This window comes from Pan paniscus, chromosome 7 (genome assembly GCF_029289425.2).
Source record: "Pan paniscus chromosome 7, NHGRI_mPanPan1-v2.0_pri, whole genome shotgun sequence".
Taxonomy (NCBI): Eukaryota; Metazoa; Chordata; class Mammalia; order Primates; family Hominidae; genus Pan; species Pan paniscus.
The window spans coordinates 125,689,118-125,710,814 of NC_073256.2; the positions used below are offsets into that span (position 1 = coordinate 125,689,118).

At 36.9% G+C, this 21,697-nt stretch overlaps 1 long non-coding RNA gene across 2 annotated transcripts in view; it reads right to left on the minus strand.

The window, feature by feature from the left end:
* The window catches only part of LOC117981488 (uncharacterized), a 189,094-nt gene that overhangs the window by 58,830 nt on the left and 108,567 nt on the right, over positions 1-21,697 (minus strand). The window lies entirely within an intron of this gene.

The window sequence follows — 21,697 nt, forward strand, 5'->3', positions numbered from 1 at the left end:
TTTATTGCAGATTTCTTCTCTCTCTCTCTCTCTTATATTATTATTAAAGAAAGCAGATGGTCTCTTGTAGAGTTCTGACTCCCCTCATTCTGATTATATTTCCATGATGCCATTCAACATGTTCCTCCACCCCTTTATTTTCTGCAAATTGTTAGTTAGATCTAGAGCTTTATCAGATTTGCGTTTGGTATTTTAGCAAGAGTTTGTCTCACTTTCAGTGATGTTAGCAGCCATTGATTATTATTCCCTAGATCTATTAATTTATTAGGGGTTACAAAATAGTGATATCATAATTCTATTATTTCTTTATCAGCTGAAATACCTCTGTAAAGTAAATCTTTTTGACATCAGTTATTTGCTTTTCCTGATGTATAGTCCATTTTCAAAATAATAATGATGAATGAAGTTTTTAAAATATTATTTTGAACTTAATATATTTAAATATATTGGATTTGCTTCAATTCATTGAAGTTATTAGAATTATTGATGCTCAAGGTCCCAAGTCAATAAGACAAGCTGATCCCTGAGTTTTTTATCAAGTCCCTAGTAGTCTTTGATAACTTCATTGCTTTCTGCTTGACAAGATATTGCAGGCTCATCAATACATTTCCTGTTTCAGAACTGGAATCACCCATCTATCCAAAGAGTGCTAGTTCCTTTTATTGGAAAATGGTGCTAAGACACCATGTTCTGTGTTTTAAGAGTGCTTATTGACATTAGGTTTGTTGTTTCTGAAATTTTTAGTAGACACAATTAGAAAACTAGAAAAAACTTACATATATTTTTTTAAAGTAGTTGAGTTCATATTGATGTTTTTAATTCAAATTTTGGACTACAGAGATTTTCCTTAACCTCCTATAACTTAATGTGTATCCTTTTCTATGCAAAAAATCTCTTATGCCAACATAATTACTCATTTGCTTTGTACACTACAAGATAATAATATAAATTTAGCTACCCATAATATGATTAGTAAAATATGTCAGACCTTTTGTTGCAGATCCTTTGTCCTTTGTACTTAGGTTATGTCATTTGAAAGATATGAAGTCAAATTACTGAATTTTAAATCACTTGACATAGTTCCTCAATGTATGTTTATGTTAGTAAACTAGATATGTTACACTCATTTGTTTCTTGAGGTTTTTTTTTTTTTTTTTTTTGAGATAGGATCTCACTGTGTAACCCAGGCTGGGGTACAGTGGTACAACCATGGCTCACTGCAACCTTGACCTCCTGGGCTCAAGGGATCCTCCTGCCTCAGCCTCCCAAGTAGCTAGGACCACAGGCATACATCACCATGCCTGGCTAATTTTTCTAATTTTTTGTAGAGATGGGGTCTTATCATGTTGCTCAGGCTGGTCTTGAACTGCTGGGCTCAAGTGATCCTCCCACCTTGTCCTCCCAAAGTGCTGGGACTATAGGCTTGAGCCACAGCACCTAGACCACTTGTTTCTTCAACTTTATTTTTTATTTTTAAAACTTGATTTTCCCTCTCAACTTTATTTTTGTCTTATAATTACATAAAATATTTACATACTTCCAAAATCAACTGTATATAGTAAGGAATTTTCAAAGAAATTCATTTTCTATTTCCGTCCTCTCCACTCTATTCTCTTTTGCTGTTGTTGGTAACCATTTGCATGGTTTATGATTCCTTTCTTTCTTTTTCTGTTTTTTAAAAAATAGACTTTATTTTTTAGAAAGACTGTTCTTTTTTAGAGAAGTTTTAGGTTTATAGTAAAAATGAGCAGTAGGCACAGTGATTTCCCATATCCTCCCTGTCCCACATTTGCATAGCCTCCCCCACTATCAAAATCCTGCACCAGAATGGCAAATTTGTTTTAATCAATAAAACTACTTTGACACATTTTCACCCAGAGTCTATAGTTTACATTATGGTGCACTCTTGGTACATTCTATGGGTTTTTGACGAAGAATGACATGCACTCATCATTTTACTCAGGACAGGAATGCCATACAGAATAGTTTCACTGCCCTAAAAGTTATCTGTGCTCTACCTATTTATCCCTCTCCATCTGCCAACTCCTGGTAACCACTGACTCGTTTATTATCTTTACAGTGTTGCTTTTTCCAGAGTTTTATATAGTTGAAATCATACAGTATGTAGCCTTTTCAGGTTGGCTTCTTTCACTTAGTAAATTGCACTTAAGTTTCCTCCATGTCTTTCCATGGCTTGATAGTGCATTGCTTTTTAATGCTGAATATTATTCTGTTGTCTGAATGTACCAATGTTTGTTTAACCATTCACCACTGAAGAACATCTTGGTTGCTTCCAAGTTTTGGCAATTATTAACAAAGCTGTTACAAACATCTGTGTGAAGGTTTTTGTATGGACAGGACTTTTCAATTCATTTGGATAAACTCTAAGGAATGATTGCTGAAGAGTATGGTAAGATTTTGTCCAGTTTTGTAAGAAACTGCTAAACTGTTTTCCAAAGTGGCTCTACCATTTCATATCCTCAGCAGCAATGAATGAGAATTCCTGTTGCTCTACGTTCTCACCGAAATTTGTTGTTTCTTCCTCACTTTCATAAATGTCAGCATATCATAAACATTCCTTTTAAAATTTGATTATATCCTATAGATCATAATATCTAGAGATATTACTCATTCCTTTTTATAGCTGCAAAGTACTCCATTGTGTTGATGCAGGATGGTTTTATTTAACCCATCCCTATGGATAAACATTTGGGTTGTTTCCAGTCTTTGCTATTACAAATAGTACTTCAGTGAATTCCTTGGGAACCTAACTTTGTGAATTTTTGCCAGTGTATCTTTGTGGTAGATTCCTTGAAATGGGATTGCTAATTATGCATAATTTTGCTATGTATTTGCAAATTACCCTCTATAGGAGTGGTAACATTTTGTATTTCCATAAACAGTGTATTAGGGTGCCTGTTTCATCACAGCTTTGTCAACAGAGTATGTTATCAGACTTTTGGATTTTCTCCAATCTGATAAGAAGAAATAATAACTCAGTGAAGTTTTAAATTGCACTTCTATTGGTATGACTTGGGGTAAAATATTCTCTTACATTTAAGAGCCATATATATTTATCTTCCCTATGAGCTCTGTTCATATTTCTAGCTCATTTTTGTGTCATTTTTTCTTTATTTTTAAAAGTTTATATATATGTTTGAGGTATTAACCCTTTATCTGTGACATATGTTGCAAATTTTTATCCCAGTTAGTCATTTGCCTTTATTTTTACATGTTTTAATAGTCACATTTAAATTATTATCTAATCAAATTTATTATTTAAATTGCTTCTAGAGTCAAAGTTTTCACCACTTTCAGGCTATAGAAAAATTCAATTGTGTTTCCTTTTAGCACTTATATAACCATAATAGTTTAATGGGTCATAAGCCAAAACTTTTAAAATAAAATACAATACAATAATATAGAATAGAAAATAATAGCATGCATTGCACATAATAAAGTAAGTATTAAAAGAGCTTGAAAGTTTTCACTCCCATACTAACAATAAGAAAAAGGAACTGAACAAACTGAAAATCAGCTCCTCTTAGATTCATCAGAGAATTGATGTGAAAAGGTAAATTGCTTCCCCCAAAAACTAAAGGGACAGACAGGTGAATACAGAGAATCACAGTTTACCAGGAGCAGAAACTCAACAGGAGAAGCTGGAAGCTGCAGCCATTATTGATAGGTATATTTTAAACTGTAATTGATGAATTGCTGGCTGTTCAGTACAGACTAGTTTGAGTTAAAAATTTCAAGCATCCAATGTTAAGGAGACTTCCACACATTTGTGAGTTTTACCTCTAGGAGCCCTACTATGTTCTCATTGAAAAGATGGAAGAAAAATCCCCTCAGGCAGGAAGAGGGAAGAGTAATTGTTTTAAAATACACCCAGAGTTGTCTGTTCCTCTTAACAAGGCCTACCCTCAAGGGAAACTATTTACCAGATCCTAACTGGCTGGGGTTTTTCTAAATCATAACCTACATGGGGGAAAGAAACACCCAACTCAAGCTCACTATAAGACAGACTTAATCACAGGACTCAAATGCTTTCCCTCCTTGGGGATTACAGCTCAAAGAACTGTAAGCCTCAGGCCCTACAGAAGGAGTCTCTATGAAAACTCAAAGACAACAGTGGAAGCAAAAGCAAAGACAGTAAAGGAAATGTCAGCCTCTTACCCCACAACTATAGTAAACTTTAAGTACAGCCTAACTCCTAGTCAGATAAATATAAAGTGAGTATGGTTTTATAACAATTTTAAATGCTTAGTATATATTAATATAGACATAGTTATGAATGTGTATATTGGATTGTGACTTAAAGTGTATTTCTTACTGTGGATCACAGTAAAAAATGTGGAAAGCTATTGGCCTACAGAATCTCTTGGCTGTGCTCTCTCTAGAACGAAAGGCTACTAGTACCTACAAATGTATTACCCATTCAAGCAAATAAAGAATGTATTCCATGTCAGTGAAGTCATGGACAATGTATGTTCATGAAACTTGTTATTTTCATGCATACAATGGGATCTCATAGTCTGGTACTTCTCAACCAGAACGTACTCAAACTCCTCAAATCAAGGCAAGTTCTTAATGTCCCAGCAATGCTTCTTTTTAGCTGACTGTGATATCCACTGAGCTAGTAAAAGATATCAAAGATGCTAGAGCCCCTGTGACCCCAACAGTTAGGCTTATCCTCATCCTCCTTGTGCTAGCCATAGTCTCTGTAATACCACTGTCTCTGAAGCATGCAGAAGTTTTCAAGTATAAATATGTCACATAATTTATATATCCTTTAGCACTAAGTCTCTCAGCAATTTAGTCTCCTTAAGATACTAATGTTGTTACTCTCTTGTACTGCTTACCTATGTCTATATCTTTGTTCTGGCTCTTAGATCTCACTTATCTGTAAGAACAAATTCCTCTTAAGTCAAACTCCCCTATAAGATTGTAAAGATTTCTATCTAGCCCTCCTTTTATTTATCTGTCTCCAAGTGTCCCAAGACTTTATTTCCAGAAACATTCTTTTTAACCCAAGAATTATTTACTACCATGAGTGTATTAGTTAATTATTTCACAAGCATGAATCTTGACAGACTTGTCACATTACGAGCTCCTGGAGTAGATGGTCCTTTTTAAAATACTCTTCAGTAGTAAACAGATTGGCATACAGTTGGTACTCAATACATACTTCTTCAGTAAGTGGATTCACTGACATTTCAATACATTAATTCTTTAACAAGGACAGTTGTGGACATATATATGTTAATCTCTTTTCATTTCTATTATTTTTATGAATATGATGAATTATTTACAAGTTCACAAAACTAGCAATTCATGAGATGGGACCAGTACTTATAACCATGTCTTTCTAGAATTTTAAAATAACTGATGATGCTAGCACTCACAATAGCAAAAACATTTAGAAAGATGAATGATGAGGTTAGTCAGCCCTGTAGTCAGATGATAGACCTTCCTACGTAAGGCTATTTAGACACTTCCTTCTGCATGTAGAGTTTCTAATTAACTCCTGAACTCATAATCCCCTGGGGTTTTGCCACAACATCCATCAATTCAGTTCTTCTCTCAGTAAAGCATGGATACCATTCAAAATATATTTCTAAGTATAACTCCTTTGCCATTTTTCCACCTAAAAAGTAATCTCTACTACAGGATGAAGAAAAGTCAAAGAACAAACAATATATAATTGAGTTCCGTGCCAAGTACAACTTCTTAAGACTTAAGTTGTATACATTAAGCAGTCAGTCTCAACCATTCAACTTTGGCAATTCTTTTTTTTTTTTTTTTAATCTGCAGGGCTCTTTAAGTATCAGCATCTTTGGAATCAATTATCCATCTTCTAATGTACACTGGTATTTCTTTTAGATTTTGGGTCCATAGATACTTCTTAATTAGTTGGGCTTTTTATTTTTTTTGTTTTATTTTCCTTAAAGAAAGGAAAAGTACCTGAACAGCCTATCAAAATCTTCTGTATCCCACTAAGTCTAGGGTCACTCCTTTTGGTTTTAGGTTGAAACTGCTGCCTAAGTAGCCAAATAACCAAACAGCTGAACTAGTTGCTCCATAAATTCCACCTACAAGTAATTCTGATTAAGAATTTATTTAGTTATGTACATTCAGACCCTTAATTGGTTTCTTACCTAAACCACACATTTTTAAAAACATGATAATTCTTCCTTTTTTATTTTCCATAACAAATTCATTCAGAACTTGGGTTAGCCAGCTTTTTCTGTAGTAATAAACAACCCTAATATCTCTGTGACTTACAACAACAAACATATTACTTGCTCAAGTTTGAGAGGGTGGTAGCTCTGCCCAGTCTAGCTGAGCTTGGTTGAGTTAGACCTTGGCTTCATGAGAAGTATCTTTTTACTCCATAGCCCAGGCATAGGAGTAAGCCACTGCCTTGGACAAGCTGTTCTCATTCTGCAGGGCAAAATCAAGAGAGTGAGTACTATGCTGAGTGAAATATGCAAGCACATTTAAAACTTCTACTCAGATATTCTAGTGGCCAAAGAAAGTAATATGATCTAGGCCAAAGTCAGTGGGGCAGGAAAACAGATTTTACTCACAATGAAGGATGGCAAAGGTACGGAGGGAACGAGTATTTGTGAAGTAGTGAAATATACCACAGCCTTTTTTTTTTCTTAACAAATGTTCACTTCCTTCCTGTAGGCAAAATGTAATCACTTTATCCCAAAGATCCAAAGTCACATCCAATCACAAGATCTAACTTGAAATCCAGGATCTTGATAATACCTCATGCCCAAATGTAGCTATGCCAGGGTGAAAATTCCTATTCCGAAGTCCTATAAACTAAAAGACTTGTTATTTGCACTACATATACGCAACATAAAATGAGGGAACCCACAATAATGTCCCATTTAGAAACAGGAAGGATGGGAGAATCCAGCAATCACTGGGTCCTCAGCAATTCTGGAGTCCCATTGAGCAATTTTTAGCAGGTCCACTAACCTGGGAGTAGGAAAACTGCTTCATCAATACTCAGTTTTGTTTTCTGGAGGTAGCTTTTGAGTCCATGATTTTCCGTGGCTCTTGGTATCACCTTCTGGGTGGGCTTTTCTTTCCAATATCCTTTTCAGGAGAAAATGCACTTCTTAGAAGATGAGTAGCTATTCAGTCTGCTCACACAAAGTCGAGGGCTCAAGGGTAGTTTTACGGCTCAGTCATAAGTTGTTTCGTTCAAACTGGTAGCACTTCGGGTACTGCAAATCTTTGAAAAACATTGTTGGTTTCTTTAATATCTTTGTTTCTTGTTAGCTCCTCCTGCCAATAGCCAGATCCATGATTAGAAGACTTTCCTCTAGGTTGAATTACAAGTAATTTAGACTCTATTGGTTTCCATTGGGCCAAATCTACATTCTCTTTACCCTGAGCCATGTTGTACAAGTGAAATGATTTAATGGGGACCACTTTAAAGAAATCAGAGGTCTTAACAAATGGTGTGGTGATCACAGTCTTTATTTGTTCTTTGTCCCCAAGATTGGGTCTTTATTATTATTGATGTTATTATTATTAATTGGGTATACTTTCCTTAATAAGTTGAAAAGATTAACTTTATACTGTGAGGGATGCTAAAAATGTTTTCATAGGCACTTTACAATGAACTTTGCATAATTGCTCATTTTCTTTTTTCTTTTAAAAATTTCATTTATTTACTTTTTCCCTCACTTCTTTGAATTCTATGCTCTTGTTTTCTGATTCTTATAATGGGCATCTAAAAACTAATAGATAATAAAAGTTTCCACTTCTTCCAATATTTCCTTTAAACGCTATTTGAAATTATCCTTAAAATTGCTCACATATTACTCTGGTACTTTCATATTCAGAATTTGTTCAAGTTGCTAAATTTCTGATGTACTTCAAATTCAGTAAAAATCATTAAATTTTTTTTCATGTAAGGAAATGTACACATAACTAGAAAACAACCAGCCATGCCCTGTCTTGGTCTTTGCACTGAAATTGTGTCATAATTTGAAAATAGTTCTCTGACTAGAGATGAGAAACACTTGTATCTTTCAATTCTGTCTCTGGACTTTAGACTCTCCTCTTCCCTTCCATTCTCATTTGCAAAAAGGTCAGTTCTTTTCTGAGTTCCTCTTTCTTATAGAGCGTAAAAAGCAATTTTGGGCTACCAACATTCTGTCTTGAAATTTCTTTGCCTTTCAAGTTATCTCAGGTGACAGTTTTACTAAAATTTTCACCATTGCATAGTACAGGTATAGGTTGTCATTTTTCCAGCCTCATGAAACATCTGGGCTTCTATAACAGCCATGGTGCGAATATCGTATATTTTAGTTTTGTTGATTTTTTTGAGTTGTTGTTGTTACAGTAGTACCTTATTTCTATGTACTAATTTATTTATTAGTCAACTTATGTTGTGGCAACAAACAATCTCCAAATGTCAGCAACTTACAGCACCAAATAGTTTGTTGTTCATGTTACTGGACTCTGTTGGGCTCTTTTTGGCTCAGCTTGCATTATGTGTCTTCACTGTCTGAACTGAGTCTGAGGAGTAGCCACTAATGGAAACATGTTTTTCTGACTGTGGGAAGCAGGAAGAACAGGAGGAATGTCAGACCATGCAAGTGCATCTCAATCTTCTGCCCAGGCATGCCGCAGGTCAGATCTGCTCACTTCCCATTGATTAAACCAAACCATAGGGCCACACCCAAAGTTAATGGGTGAGGGGAGCATATACGGACCATTGGGCAAAAAGAAGAATAACTACTAACAAAAATAAAATACACCCTAACAAATACTTATTGAAAAGCAACTGTGTCCCTTCCAGCTGTAAATACACTCTGTAAATGAAACAGTGTCTCTGATCTCAGAAAACTCAGTCTAGTGGAGAATTCAGCTAAATAGAGAGGCAACTACAATGCAATGTAAGGCACGTACAGGAATCTATGCCATCTAATTCAGAATTGGGGCATCAGGGAAGGCTTCCTGGAGAAAGAAGTAACTGAACTGAGCCCTGGATAGTGAATAGGAGTTGAGAAGCCATGGGCAGGAAGAGGGTTCCCAACAGGTCAGCATGAGTGAAGCGTGAGGCCAACAGGAAGCACGAAGGAACCAAAAACATTTGGTATGCATTTGCACTGCATAGACCAACCCTGTCAAGTACACAAAGCAATATTTGAGTATTTCATATTTGAAAGATAAATGTTGGTTTTAAAACTGCTAAGTCAGAAGTTTCATAAATAGTCTCATGGTAGTATACTACTATACACTGAAAACTGAAGAAAACGAAAAAGAAAAACTGCCTTTCAGAGTTGGAATGCCCCAGAGAGCATGGGCATTTACACTTTTACAGTCAGGGTGAAAAACAGAAGTAGTTTCATTAAACTGCCTCATGGCCTGGCACTTTTCTTCAGCATGCTTTGTGGGTGAAATCTTCAGTGTTGAAAATAGAGTTGAATGCTGTTAATGTAATGTAATTACATTAGCAGCAGAAAAATGTCCTTAAGGTTTATAGCCAATATATCTGATCAGAAAATACAGTACTTTTCATCAATTAACTACATAAACTAGATTTTGGAAAAAATAGAAATTGAAATGCAATTTTACTCTAACCCATTTCAAGGGTGTGGCCTTATGTTTGGTCTTAGCAAAGTGAAGAAACTTTAAGAACATCCCTATTTTGTCCACAGTGTAGGCAGCACAGTGTACTGCCCTGTGGAAGAGTCCAGCACATATCGACATGGTTAAGGCCCTATTGTCCCCTTGAAATGAACAGCTGAGGAATGTTAATATGCTGATAAAACACATAAAAAATAGCACTCTGGTTCAGTTTGTACTCGTTGTATATGTATTTTTAAAGGATTTTAAAAAATCCTTTTAAGTATCAGCCATAAACTGCTCTCAAAACGGGATCTGGTAAATATGGCTTTGCTAAATAGTCCAGGATACAGAATTTGTAAATATTCACCTTTAAGATACACTTCTCATTTGCCCGAAGTGCCTGTGCAGTTCCCTTGCCTATCTCTTTAAGGACTAGTCATAAGAAGAGAAGTTATAGTTGGTAAAAACAAAAATCCAGAAAAAATCATCTGAAGAGATCAAATGTTGATGCAACGTTAATATACTACATGTGATCTTTATTTCACCAGAAACACTGGACACATGGGGATACATTTGCACCTCATCTCCACCATTACATGCCACAGTGTTGTTGAAATCTGCATCTTGTCCTAAGCAAAAGCATAGAAAAGGCAAAGTGTGCCTTTGGTGCCTTCTATCCATACAGAATCCCATTGCTCTTGCTACAAAAATAAACCAATAAACAAATAAAAACCTCTTCTTCTCTACCCTCATATTAACAACTACCATTTATTGGTTGTTTAACCAGGCCATGGACATTGTGCTAATCAATGTATACATCATAACTGTAGGAAGTAAGCATATTTCTTTTATCTTACAAATGAGAAAACAGGCTAGCCATGGTGGCTCATGCCTGTAATCCCAGCATTTTGGGAGGCTGAAGTGAGAGGATCACTTAAGCTCAGGAGTTGCAGACCAGCCTGGACAATACACTGAGACCCCATCTCTATGAAAATAAAATAAAATAAAAAATAAGGAAACTGAGACAACTCAAACGATATTTTTTTCAAGGCCATAAAGCTAGTAAAATGGTAGAAGCAAGATTTAAAAGAGAACTTTTTGAATTTAAGAAAATCCATAGTCTGACCATTCCACATTACAAAATTATGTTTTGCGTAATTTAAATCTTTAACTAAAATGAAAAGACTGAAGAAAATCATGAGTTATATTAGTAGCAGACATTTGAATGCAGGTTTTAATTTTCCTGTTTAAGCACACAGGATGTTGGTAATCAGGGCTAGTACATTAATCCAATTTATATAAATTTAAAGCCTCTGATACCAATGTAAACCTTTCACTTGTCCTCATTCATAATTTATTTACCAGGCAACTTTGATTTTCCTTTGTTTTCTTGCTACTTCTAAAGAAAACTCTTTTCCATATGCTTCCTTATTCCCATTTACTTGCAGAGTTAATTTCTCTCTCTTTTGTATTCCCAAAGCACTTATTATCTCTCTATATATAACAGCTCTTACACAGTACATTGTATTTTTTACATGTTAATTATTTTCATCTTAACAATCCTAAGGTCTACATTGACTTACAGATTTTTAATGAGAGCATCTAACAGTATCTGACACTGATTAATTGCTGAAAAAATAAATATATAATTTCTGTCATTATTTCATATTTGAAAAATGGTTGCCAAAGAGTCAGTGTTACCTAAAATGTGCATCTGCAAAAGTTAAATTTTTATCTATGTAAAACTAATTTTTCTAATTCACTTTTATTTTTTTGAGATGGAGTTTTGCTCTTTCACCCACGCTAGAGTGAAGTGGCGTGATCTCTGCTCAGGGCAACCTCTGCCCCCGAGGTTCGAGTGATTCTCCTGACTCATCCTTCAGAATAGCTGGGATTATAGGCACCCACCACCAAACCCAGCTAATTTTTGTATTTAGTAGAGACAGGGTTTTGCCGTGTTGGCCAGGCTGGTCTCGAACACCTGACTTCAGGTGATCCACCCGCCTCAGCCTCCCAAAGTGTGAGGATTAAAGGCATGAGCCACGGCACCTGGCCAATTTCTTTTTCTCTCTTTTACTTGTTCATTCCGTCCTGCTTTCTCTTATACTCACGCTCTTTCAGTTTTGCTTTTTCACTTTTTTTAAACAAATTATTATTTTAATTTAATTATTTTACACACTGAGTCTCACTCTGTCACCAAGGCTGGAGTGCAGTGGCATCATTATTGCTCACTGCAGCCTCAAACTCCTGGGCTCAAGTGATCCTCCTGCCTCAGGCTCCCCAGTCACTGGGATTACAGACACAAGCCACTGCACCCAATGCCTTATTGCTTTTTGCTCTCTCTCTCTCTATCTCTGTCTCTCTCACTAACTCTACCTGTCTCTCATCATGGTTTGTCTCTGTTCAGCTTCATTCTGCAAACAGGCTTTTTACTATGGCTGGGAAGATGGTCACTGGTCCCAGGTTCAGTTTTTCCAAGCTTAGCAACCTAGCAGGAAGAGAATTTGTTTCTTTTAGCACTAAGAATGTCATTACCTGGCTTTGGTACATCTATCTTACTTTTTGCTGATAATATTCTAACATGAGGGTAGGTCAGGAGGCTTGACCTCAGATACCTGTAACCTGATCTGTTACTAACTTTGGTGTATTAATTAGGTTTGCACTGTGATTATGCTGTGTAAGAAGCAACCCCCCAAAGCTCAGACCAATTCTCAGAAGATTCTCCCTGATTGTTCCAAAATTGTTGCCAACAGATCTCAAGGCTACTTGCTTCTCATTAACATACTACATTTGGCTCACTCCCTCAACCATTGATTTACAATCTCAGGCTTCATTCTTATTGCACTAAATTAGGTCATGCTGTTCTCTGAAACAATTACAAACCAGACTAATGCTAATTAGTTTAGGCCTGAGCCACATTTGCCATTCATAGATATGAGGTAGTGTCCTATTTTCTGAAGTGCATAAACTGCTTGGAGGGCTAACGAGTGATCATTTGAAAGACAACAGGGTGTGAGAGCCAAAACAAGGTGATAAAAGGCTACTAGAATCAGCAAATAAGCACAGAATATCATGCTTACATTTCAGATTGCTTATTTCACTTCAAGTTTGTGGTTTAGCTAACTTGGGTCTTAGGAAGAAGAACCATGCAATGGCCGTCATCTGAACTCTATGTTAGTAGATACCACTTCAAAGACTGAACTGAGAAAACGTGCAAAGGAAAGATGGAAAGGTGATGAAGAGACACTTAGTAAGGGGTGATATTTTCCTTCCACCACCTGAGCTAGTGATAAAGAGCAGCTACTTGAATTTAAATTTTTTCCTCCCCTGGAATGAATGTAAGAAACATCTGTGGTACCTCAGTCATTTTTCCAACTCTAGGGGGAACTTATTAAAATGTTGGTTATAATAGTAGAGAAAAAGTTACCCAGAAAAATTTTTTCTTGGCCAAGAAAATAAAATATATACATAAAAAATGGAAAAGGACAGATGTTAAATAATGCAGGAATTCTTTTTAAAAATCCAGTACATCTCAAATTTCTGATGTGACAAATAAGGATAAAGTTAGGAAATAATTTTAGCAATGGTGAGGACAAGATTATCCCCACTTCTGGGTCATACCCATGGAGTATCTTGGACTCAATGTTTATTCAATGCGCTGCTATGACTTATCAATGAAGGATTTTCTATCCACAATTGACTGTAGTTACAAAGCTCCTACCTTAAGTTTTTTTCTATATTTGCCTGCAAGGTAGTTTTGAGGTACCCTGAAGATTTAGGGTGTTCTTCGTAACTCTACTTGCAGCTGTTCACCTGGAGAAAGCTCACAACTGTCTGCTTGTTTATATTTTAGGGACGAAATGAAATAATACATGAGATATGGTTGAAATAGTCCTGGGTGGTTGGAAAGTGCATGACCAGTTATCTTTCTTATTGCTGCCTGTTATTTTGATCCATATAATTTGAATCACTTTTCTGTAAGGTCAAATTCTGTGTGCTAGTTGCTGCTTCAAGGATTGGGTGGCAGGAAAGTCCAGCAACACCTTTGTCTGATCTTACAGGATGAATGAAGGAGGCAGCTGGTTTCTAACATCTCTGCTTTGACAGCGCTCAGAGCCACCGGATCCTCAGATACAGTTAAAGTCATTGGTAGCTTCTGGAGAAAGAGCACTTGAACATCTTCAAAATGCCAACTTTTTTTCAGGGAATAATATCCATGTGTCTCAAAGTGAAAATTAAATCCAAACTTCCCTCATCATCAAACACTTGCTGTTCCTCTTTGAGAACTTGGTGAATCTGGTGCTCGTGAAAACATGGGTTAGTGAGGATCAGTGCAAAAGGCCAAGTAACACATGTCTTTTTTCTACTCTTTGACGCTTCATTTTCATGGCCCTAATAATTCCTCAATAGAATAAAAGCAAACAGTGAAACAAAAAACATATAGAAATGATGCTGACAAGGTACAGAGTCCTCCCACAGTTAATGACACAATACTTGCTAGTTTAATGCAATACAACTTGTACTGATAATTAAACACTGATAATTAAATGACAATTTAAAGGTTTGCAGTTACTGCATTTTTACACCATGATTTATTTGAGTAAAGGTTTTGTGATATGTTTTAACTGCATTACTGAATGAAGACCAGTAAAATAATTTGCATCTTTATTTTGAGGTTTATTTTATTTAAAAAGTACCTATAGAGAAGTTTTGGAAAGTCATGCCCAAAATATAAAATGCAAACTGGAAAAAACAGTAATGAATATTTTTATACTTATTTATATTTAAAGGAATGTAAATCAAAGTGAAGTTTGATTTTTAAAAAAATGTTTAAGATTAGACCAGGGTGAAATAGTGGAGGATGTGGAAATAAGTTGTCCAATATCTTGAAGGAAGAACTATCAGGATTTGTAGATGGATTGGATGAGACATGTGAAGGGAGAAAGAGGAGTCAAGGATAACTCTGATGTTTTGAGTATGAGCACCTGGAACGATGAATTTACTATTGACTGAAAAGAGGAATATGGTGAGCAGAGCAGATTTGGGGTAGGAATGTGAAGAAGAGGGGTTTGATTTGGGGCATAATGGATTTTAAGTTTGATTCTACTATCATAAATGATTTAAGTACTTTCCCCCAATTTATTTTAATTAGATCTATTGGTTTCCAGAATATAATATTTTTCAACTCTAACTAACCTAAGGAAGAGATTTTAAACTTAATTAATAACCTGGCTTTTCAAGAGCTCCAACACTAAAAAACAAAGACATAGGCTGGGTGTAGTGGCTCACGCCTGTAATCCCAGCACTTTGGGAGGCTGAAGAGGGCAGATCATTTGAGGTCAGGAGTTCGAGACCAGCCTGGTCAACATGGTGAAACCCCATCTCTATTAAAAAAAAAACAAAAATTAGCCAGGCATAGTGGCACACACCTGTAGTCCCAGCTACTTTGGAGGCTGAGGCAGGAAAATTGCTTGAACCTGGGAGGTGGAGGTTTCAGTGAGCTGAGATTGCACCATTGCACTCCAGCCTGGGTGACAGAGCAAGACTCATCTCAAAAAAAACAAAACAAACAAACAAAAAAACAAAAAAACACACAAAGATATAAGTATCAACATAGTGTCTAATAACTCCCAGGTATTATCACTATATGTTAAGCACTATACTTACAACTTTACAAATGTTATTTTATCTAATCCCCACCATACACTCAGAGATGGTACTATTATTTCCCAGATTTTAAAAAATTGGGGATTTAAATGGGTCAGGGGACACACAGTACTCAGCACAGCTGGGGGGATCCATTTGACTGTAAAGTTCATGCTAAAAGCCATTAAAATATATTTCCTGTACTCATTTATTCTTTATGAAAAATAGTAACATTGATTTTTCATACATATATTCCTAAACATTTATAATTTTTATTTATCTCTTACTTTTTGCGAGCATATTCTCATTTAGTTTAAATGCAAAATGGAAACAAATATTTAAATATCAATCACAAAACAATATCTAACATAATTTAATATGACTGGTTTCAATGTAAGAATTGATTTGACATCAGGGCAGCCATATGGAATTGTCATCAGGATGTACAGTCAAAAATACATGCTTAAAATATTGCTGAGTAAACTGAAAAATATGTGAATTATATACACTAGATAACTTCTTTTTTGAAAATCAGATATATTAGCAAATTATTTTAAAAAGCTGAAAGTGTAGGTATTCCAAGTACAGATACTCAGTCTCAATATTAAAATATTAAGGTGGGCACCTTAGTCCTTAGGAATGAAGAACAATCTGAATGAAAGAAAACAGGTTAATTAATTACCACTTGCCCTGAAGAAATGCTATCTCAGGATTTTCCACAGGAAACACCAAGTCTGTCAGGGATGTCCTGAACAAAACAAGACCAGAAGAGCAATCTTGTGGTGCCAAGAGCAAATCTGGATTAATCATTAGTGGCTGGTCCTTAGACAAGAGTGGTTTCCTGTTTGGGATATCACACCCCTGTTTTGAGTTTTGACTACTACCATCGAGACCAGACACCATCTTTTCCTACACCATCAGGCCCTGTGGAAGATCCCATAATATGCCACTCTTCTAGCATTTTCTTTAGAGAAAATCACATTAAAAGGAGCATCAATAGTGGCACTGAAATGGAAAAGGACAGATTGGTACTTATGGGGGAAGGAAAGTCTGATTGCCCTGCTCTGGTTGGGTAATGAGGGTTATAAACTGATTCTCCAATAGAATCTTTGCTATAGAAAGCCTTCATATGTTATATACAGGTTACAGCAGTTGTCTTTTTTTCATATTTCCCTGGAGTGTCTATGACAGGCAGTATCCAATTAAAAGAAATATAGAAAGCTACCCCAAAGAGAGAATACACAAGTGCTGGGACAGGTACCACTATTTTAGGCACCCATGTGAGTTAGTGGAGCTGTGAGGGCTTGACAGACTACATTATATTTTCATTTTCAATTCCTGCCCCCTCTTGTTGCCTCTGGTGGCAGAATTAGCATGAACAGACAGGTTATTTGACTGTTTCCATCCTTGCTGTCACCTCTTTCAAAGATAAAGCCTTTAATCAAAATCAACTATTGTATTCTACCCTGGGTGGCCTGTCACCTGCCCTTTCCATGCTGACTGGATAAGCCTAGCTAGAGACTTCCCAGGTGAGCCAGGAAGGGCTGCATCCTCCTCTCCCTCTCATGCACCCCCAACTTGTCAGGATGGGGTACAATTCTGTTACCCATTTGGAAAGGCTATTTGTTAAAAAGTAAAAAAAATGATTACACAGTGGACCCTTGAATCACGAGTTTGAACTGTGCAGCTTCACGTATACGCAGATTTTTTTTCAATAAAAGTTGCACCAAGTGTGCCTGCCTCTCCTGCCTCCCCTGCCTCCCTTTCCAACTCCTTGATCTCCTCTGCCTCTGCCACCCCTGAGACAGCAAGACCAACCCCTCCTCCTCCTCTTCAGCCTACCCAGTGAGGATGAAGACCTATACAATGATCCACTTCCACTTAATAAATAGTAAATATATTTTTCTCTTTCTTATGGTTTTCTTAACAACATTGTCTGTTCTCTAGCCTGCTTTATTGTGAGAATGAATACAATACATAATACATTAACATACAAAATATGTGTTAATCAACTGTGTATGTTATGGGCTTTGGGTCAACAGTAGGCTGTTAGTAGTTAAGTTTTTGGGAAGTCAAAAGTTATACATGGATTTTTTTTTATTGTGTAGGGGGTCAGTGTCCCTAACTTCCATGTTGTTCAAGGATCAACTAATTTTATTATTTATTTATATATTGTGACAAGGTCTGGCTCTATCGCCTAGGCTGGAGTGCAGTGGCATGGTTTTGGCTCACTGCAGCTTCTACCTCCCAAGCTCAAGTCATTCTCCTTCAGCCTCCTGAGTAGCTGGGACTATAGGTATGCGCCATCAAGCCTACTAATTTTTGTATTTTTTGTAGAGAGGGGTTTTCACCATGTTGCTGAGGCTGGACTCGAACTTGTGAGCTCAAGCGATCTGCCCACCTCGGCCTCTCAAAGTGCTGGCATTACAAGCATGAGCCACAGTGCCCAGCCTGTTTTATTATTATTATTTTTTTTTGAAGACAGGGTATCACGGTGTCACCCAGGCTGGAGTGCAGTGACACAATCACAGCTCACTGCAGCCTCGACCTTCCAGGCTCCAACTAGCTAATTTTAAAATTAACTAATAGTTAATAGTTTAATCCTATGCATCCCTAAAAAGAGAATTACAGATGTCTCTAAATTAGATCATTCATTTTCAATCACCTATTAGCATTAATCAAGAAACCTCCTTTACCTCTGAGGCTCTTATGCCTAATCTTATGAAAGATCTATATGATTATGCACATCTCATGCTTTTTTTCAGAGGGGCTGAATCAATCCTGAAATCAGACTCTCTCTTTTCCTGAAATTAGTAATATCTGAACTCAACCATGTTCTTTCTTTATTATAATCCATGGATCATCTTCCCTCCTCCCTCCATTTCTTGTTGATATTGACTGTTCTTCATGCCAGCTATCACTTATTACTTGGCACTTTGCTTTCGTTGCTACCAGCAGTCTTCAAACTTTACTTTTTCTTTTCTTTCTTTCTTTCTTTTTTTTGTTTTTGAAAACTGAGTGTCTTTGCAGAAGCACTCTTTCCTTAATGGTGAATGTAGTCCACAAGCTTACATATATTGAGATTTTGGAAATAGTAGGCTTTTTTTCCTAGCCTTATTTAAAACCAGATTCAAAGTGAAATAGTGAAGGAAAGAAAGAATCTGATCATCTCTCTTTGAAACAAATACCTTTAGAAATTCTTTTTTTTTTTTCTTTTTCTTTTGAGATAGGCAGTCTTGGTCTATTGCCTAGCCTGGAGTGCAGTGGCATGATCTTGGCTCACTGCAGCCTTGACCTCCTGGGCTCAAGCAATCCCTCCACCTCAGCCTGCTGAGTAGCTGAGACCACTGGTGCATGCCACCATGCTGGGCTAGTTTTTGTATTTTTTTGTAGAGATGGGGTTTCACCATATTGCCCAGGCTGGTCTTGAATTCCTAGGCTTAAGCAATTTGCCTCCCTCCACCTCCCAAAGTACTAGAATTACAGGTCTTAGCCACTGTGCCCCATCTAGAAATTCTTAATAACCTAAATTAGTGCTAACTAGCAGGCTAATAAAGTCCTGTTTGCTAATTAACATTTTTTTGGTGCCTCATTGAATGTTAATGTGGTATACCTTCACGTTATTCATTAAAAAAAAAAAGAATCCTGTGTATTTAATGCATAGAAAGCTGTCTTCCTTTTGGATATCTTAGTCTCTGGTTTACTTCACCATTTCCAGTCTTTATTATTTCTACATGGATAAATGACGATATTTTTCTATTCTTAACTAAAAAACAGGTCACGAGACAAAAATTTATTCCAATGCAACTAATCTTTAGATAGCTAGTGCCAAAAAAGCAGCATTCATAATATTGTCCTCACTGGCTTTCCTTTTGAAACTGTGGTGCCAGGAAAAATGATCTACTGCCAGCCTGGACTGAGACTTGAGCTTTGTAGAAAAGATTTATTGGTATCAACTTAGCATAATGCCATAATCATCCTGAAAATACATCTGTCACTATAAACCCTTATTGTCAGGTGCCTGACACTTTCCATAAAACTATGCTTCAAGTGGAAAAGTGATTTGGATTTCACATCCTTTATTGCAATGTTTCTTGATCATTTAAAAGTCTATCATTTCTATGAACTTTCTGGATACACTAGGGCAGTGTTTCTGGGACCCATCTCTAGATTTCCATGAGACAGGGGTGGAAACCACAAATGTACACTTTAAACAAGTGCCTGAGGAGATTCTGTTGCAAGTAGTCTTTGAGAAACTCTCTTTGGAAATGGGTATGGTGTTCTGTGTATTCACTGTGGCTCTGGCTCTACTCTTTTTACATGCATAACTTTGAATAAGTTAATGTGGCCTCTGTGCCTCATTTGTTTCTATATGTATATTTCCTTACATATGCATTCATGGTGCAAGTAAACTTTCTGTTCACAAAGAGTGAAGTTTAAAGAAAATAAAGAAGTACCTAACAAAGTATAAGCAGGAAGCAGATGATACATCTTAGTTTTATTTCTCTATAATTCACGACAGCAAACACAAACCCACAAACAAAATTATATGTGTATATACATGTAGCTCTAGAAATAGGGAATTGGTTTCTGATCAGAATGGGAAACGAGGCCACAGCCTGGCAAACAGTCAAGGTTAGGAGACATAACCACAAGCCAGTGTTTATAGCAAGATGGACAATCAGAGAGGGCTTGACTTGGGACCCCAGTCCCAAGCAAGACTAAGAAGCTGAAAACATTCCTCAGTATCAATGACAGTCCCTCAGATTTGACCAGAGTTTAAAGTGCTAAATGCACTTAAGGTAGCTTGAAATTACCATTTATCATATTTGTTAACTTGTCAAGATATAGAGACTTTAAAACTGTGCAAAAATTAATGAGTCCATCATTTATTCTTATCTTTGCCACAAATCAAAGGAGTTCAAAAGTCAACCTAATGGCATGTGTGCATTTCAATTGATTCCAAATGTAGGATTATTATAGCGTTTACTTTTTAAAAATAATTTATAGTGAGCATCCTTTGTAATGTGGATCTGTGAGATCTAACTGAGGCCACTTATTTAAAATGTGTAAGTTGATTTGTATGTAATTGCTGCATTCTGCTTTCTATTTGAAACTCAGAGAAATATCTCCCTTTAATGGGTCTTGGAGAAAGTACAGTCAATCTTGACATCAATCAAAAGAAAGAAACTCCCAAGCAGCAGGTAGCTGTTTTATCAGGTAGCTGTTATTTCCAGAATTTTCTATTTTGGTGATACTCCAAGATTTACTGGTTAAATTATATACAGTAAAATGAGATATATATTCAAAAAAAGTTTTGCCTTTTAGTCACTGTATTAATCCATTTTCACACTGCTATAAAGAAATACGCAAGATTGGGTAATTTATGAAGAAAAAAAGGTTTATTTGACTCAGTTCCACATGGCTGGGGTGGCCTCAGGATACTTAAAATCATGGTGGAAAGCGAAGGGGAAGCAGGCACCTTCTTCACAAGGCAGCAGGAGGGAGTGAGTGAATGAAGTGGGAACTGCCAAACACTATTAAAACCATCAACTCTTGTGAGAAGTCACTCCCTATCATGAGAACAACATGGGGGGAACTGTCCCCATGATCCAATCACTCCCCTCCTTTGGCACGTGGGGATTACAGGTCCCTCCCTTGACATGTGGGGATTACAATTCGAGATAGGATTTAAGTGGGGACACAGAGCCAACCCATATCATTCTGCCCCTGGCTCCACCCAAATCTCATGTCCTTTTCACATTTCAAAACCAATCATGCCTTCCCAATAGTCCCCCAGAGTCTTAACTCTTTCCAGCATTAACCCAAAAGTCCAAGTTCAAAGTTTCATCTGAGATAAGTCCCTTCTGCCTATGAGCCTGTAAAATCAGAAGCAAGTTAGTTACTTGCAAGTTAAAATGAGGGTATAGACATTGGGTAAATATTCCCATTCCAAAGGGGAGAAATTGGCCAAAATAAAGGGGCTATGGGCCCCATGCAAGTCCGAAACCCAGTGGGGCAGTCATTAAATCTTATAGCTCCAAAATGATCTCCTTTGACTTCATGTCTCACATCCAGGGCTGGCTGATGCAAGGAGTGGGCTCCCACAGCCTTGGGCAGATCCTTCACAGGCTGGCATTGAGTGCCTGCAGCTTTTCCAGGTTCATGGTGCAAGCTGTCAGTGGATCTACATTTCTGAGGTCTGAAGGATGGTGGACCTCTTCTCACAGCTCTGCTAGTCAGTGCCCCAGTGGGGACTCTGTATCGGGGCTCCAGCCCCACATTTCCCTTCCACACTGTATTAGCAGAGGTTCTCTGTGAGGGTTATGCCCCTGCTGCAGCCTGCTGCAGACTTCCGCCTGGACATCCAGGCGTTTCCATACATCCTCTGAAATCTAGGCAGAGATTCTCAAAGCTTTTTTGTCTTCTGTGTACTCACAGGCCC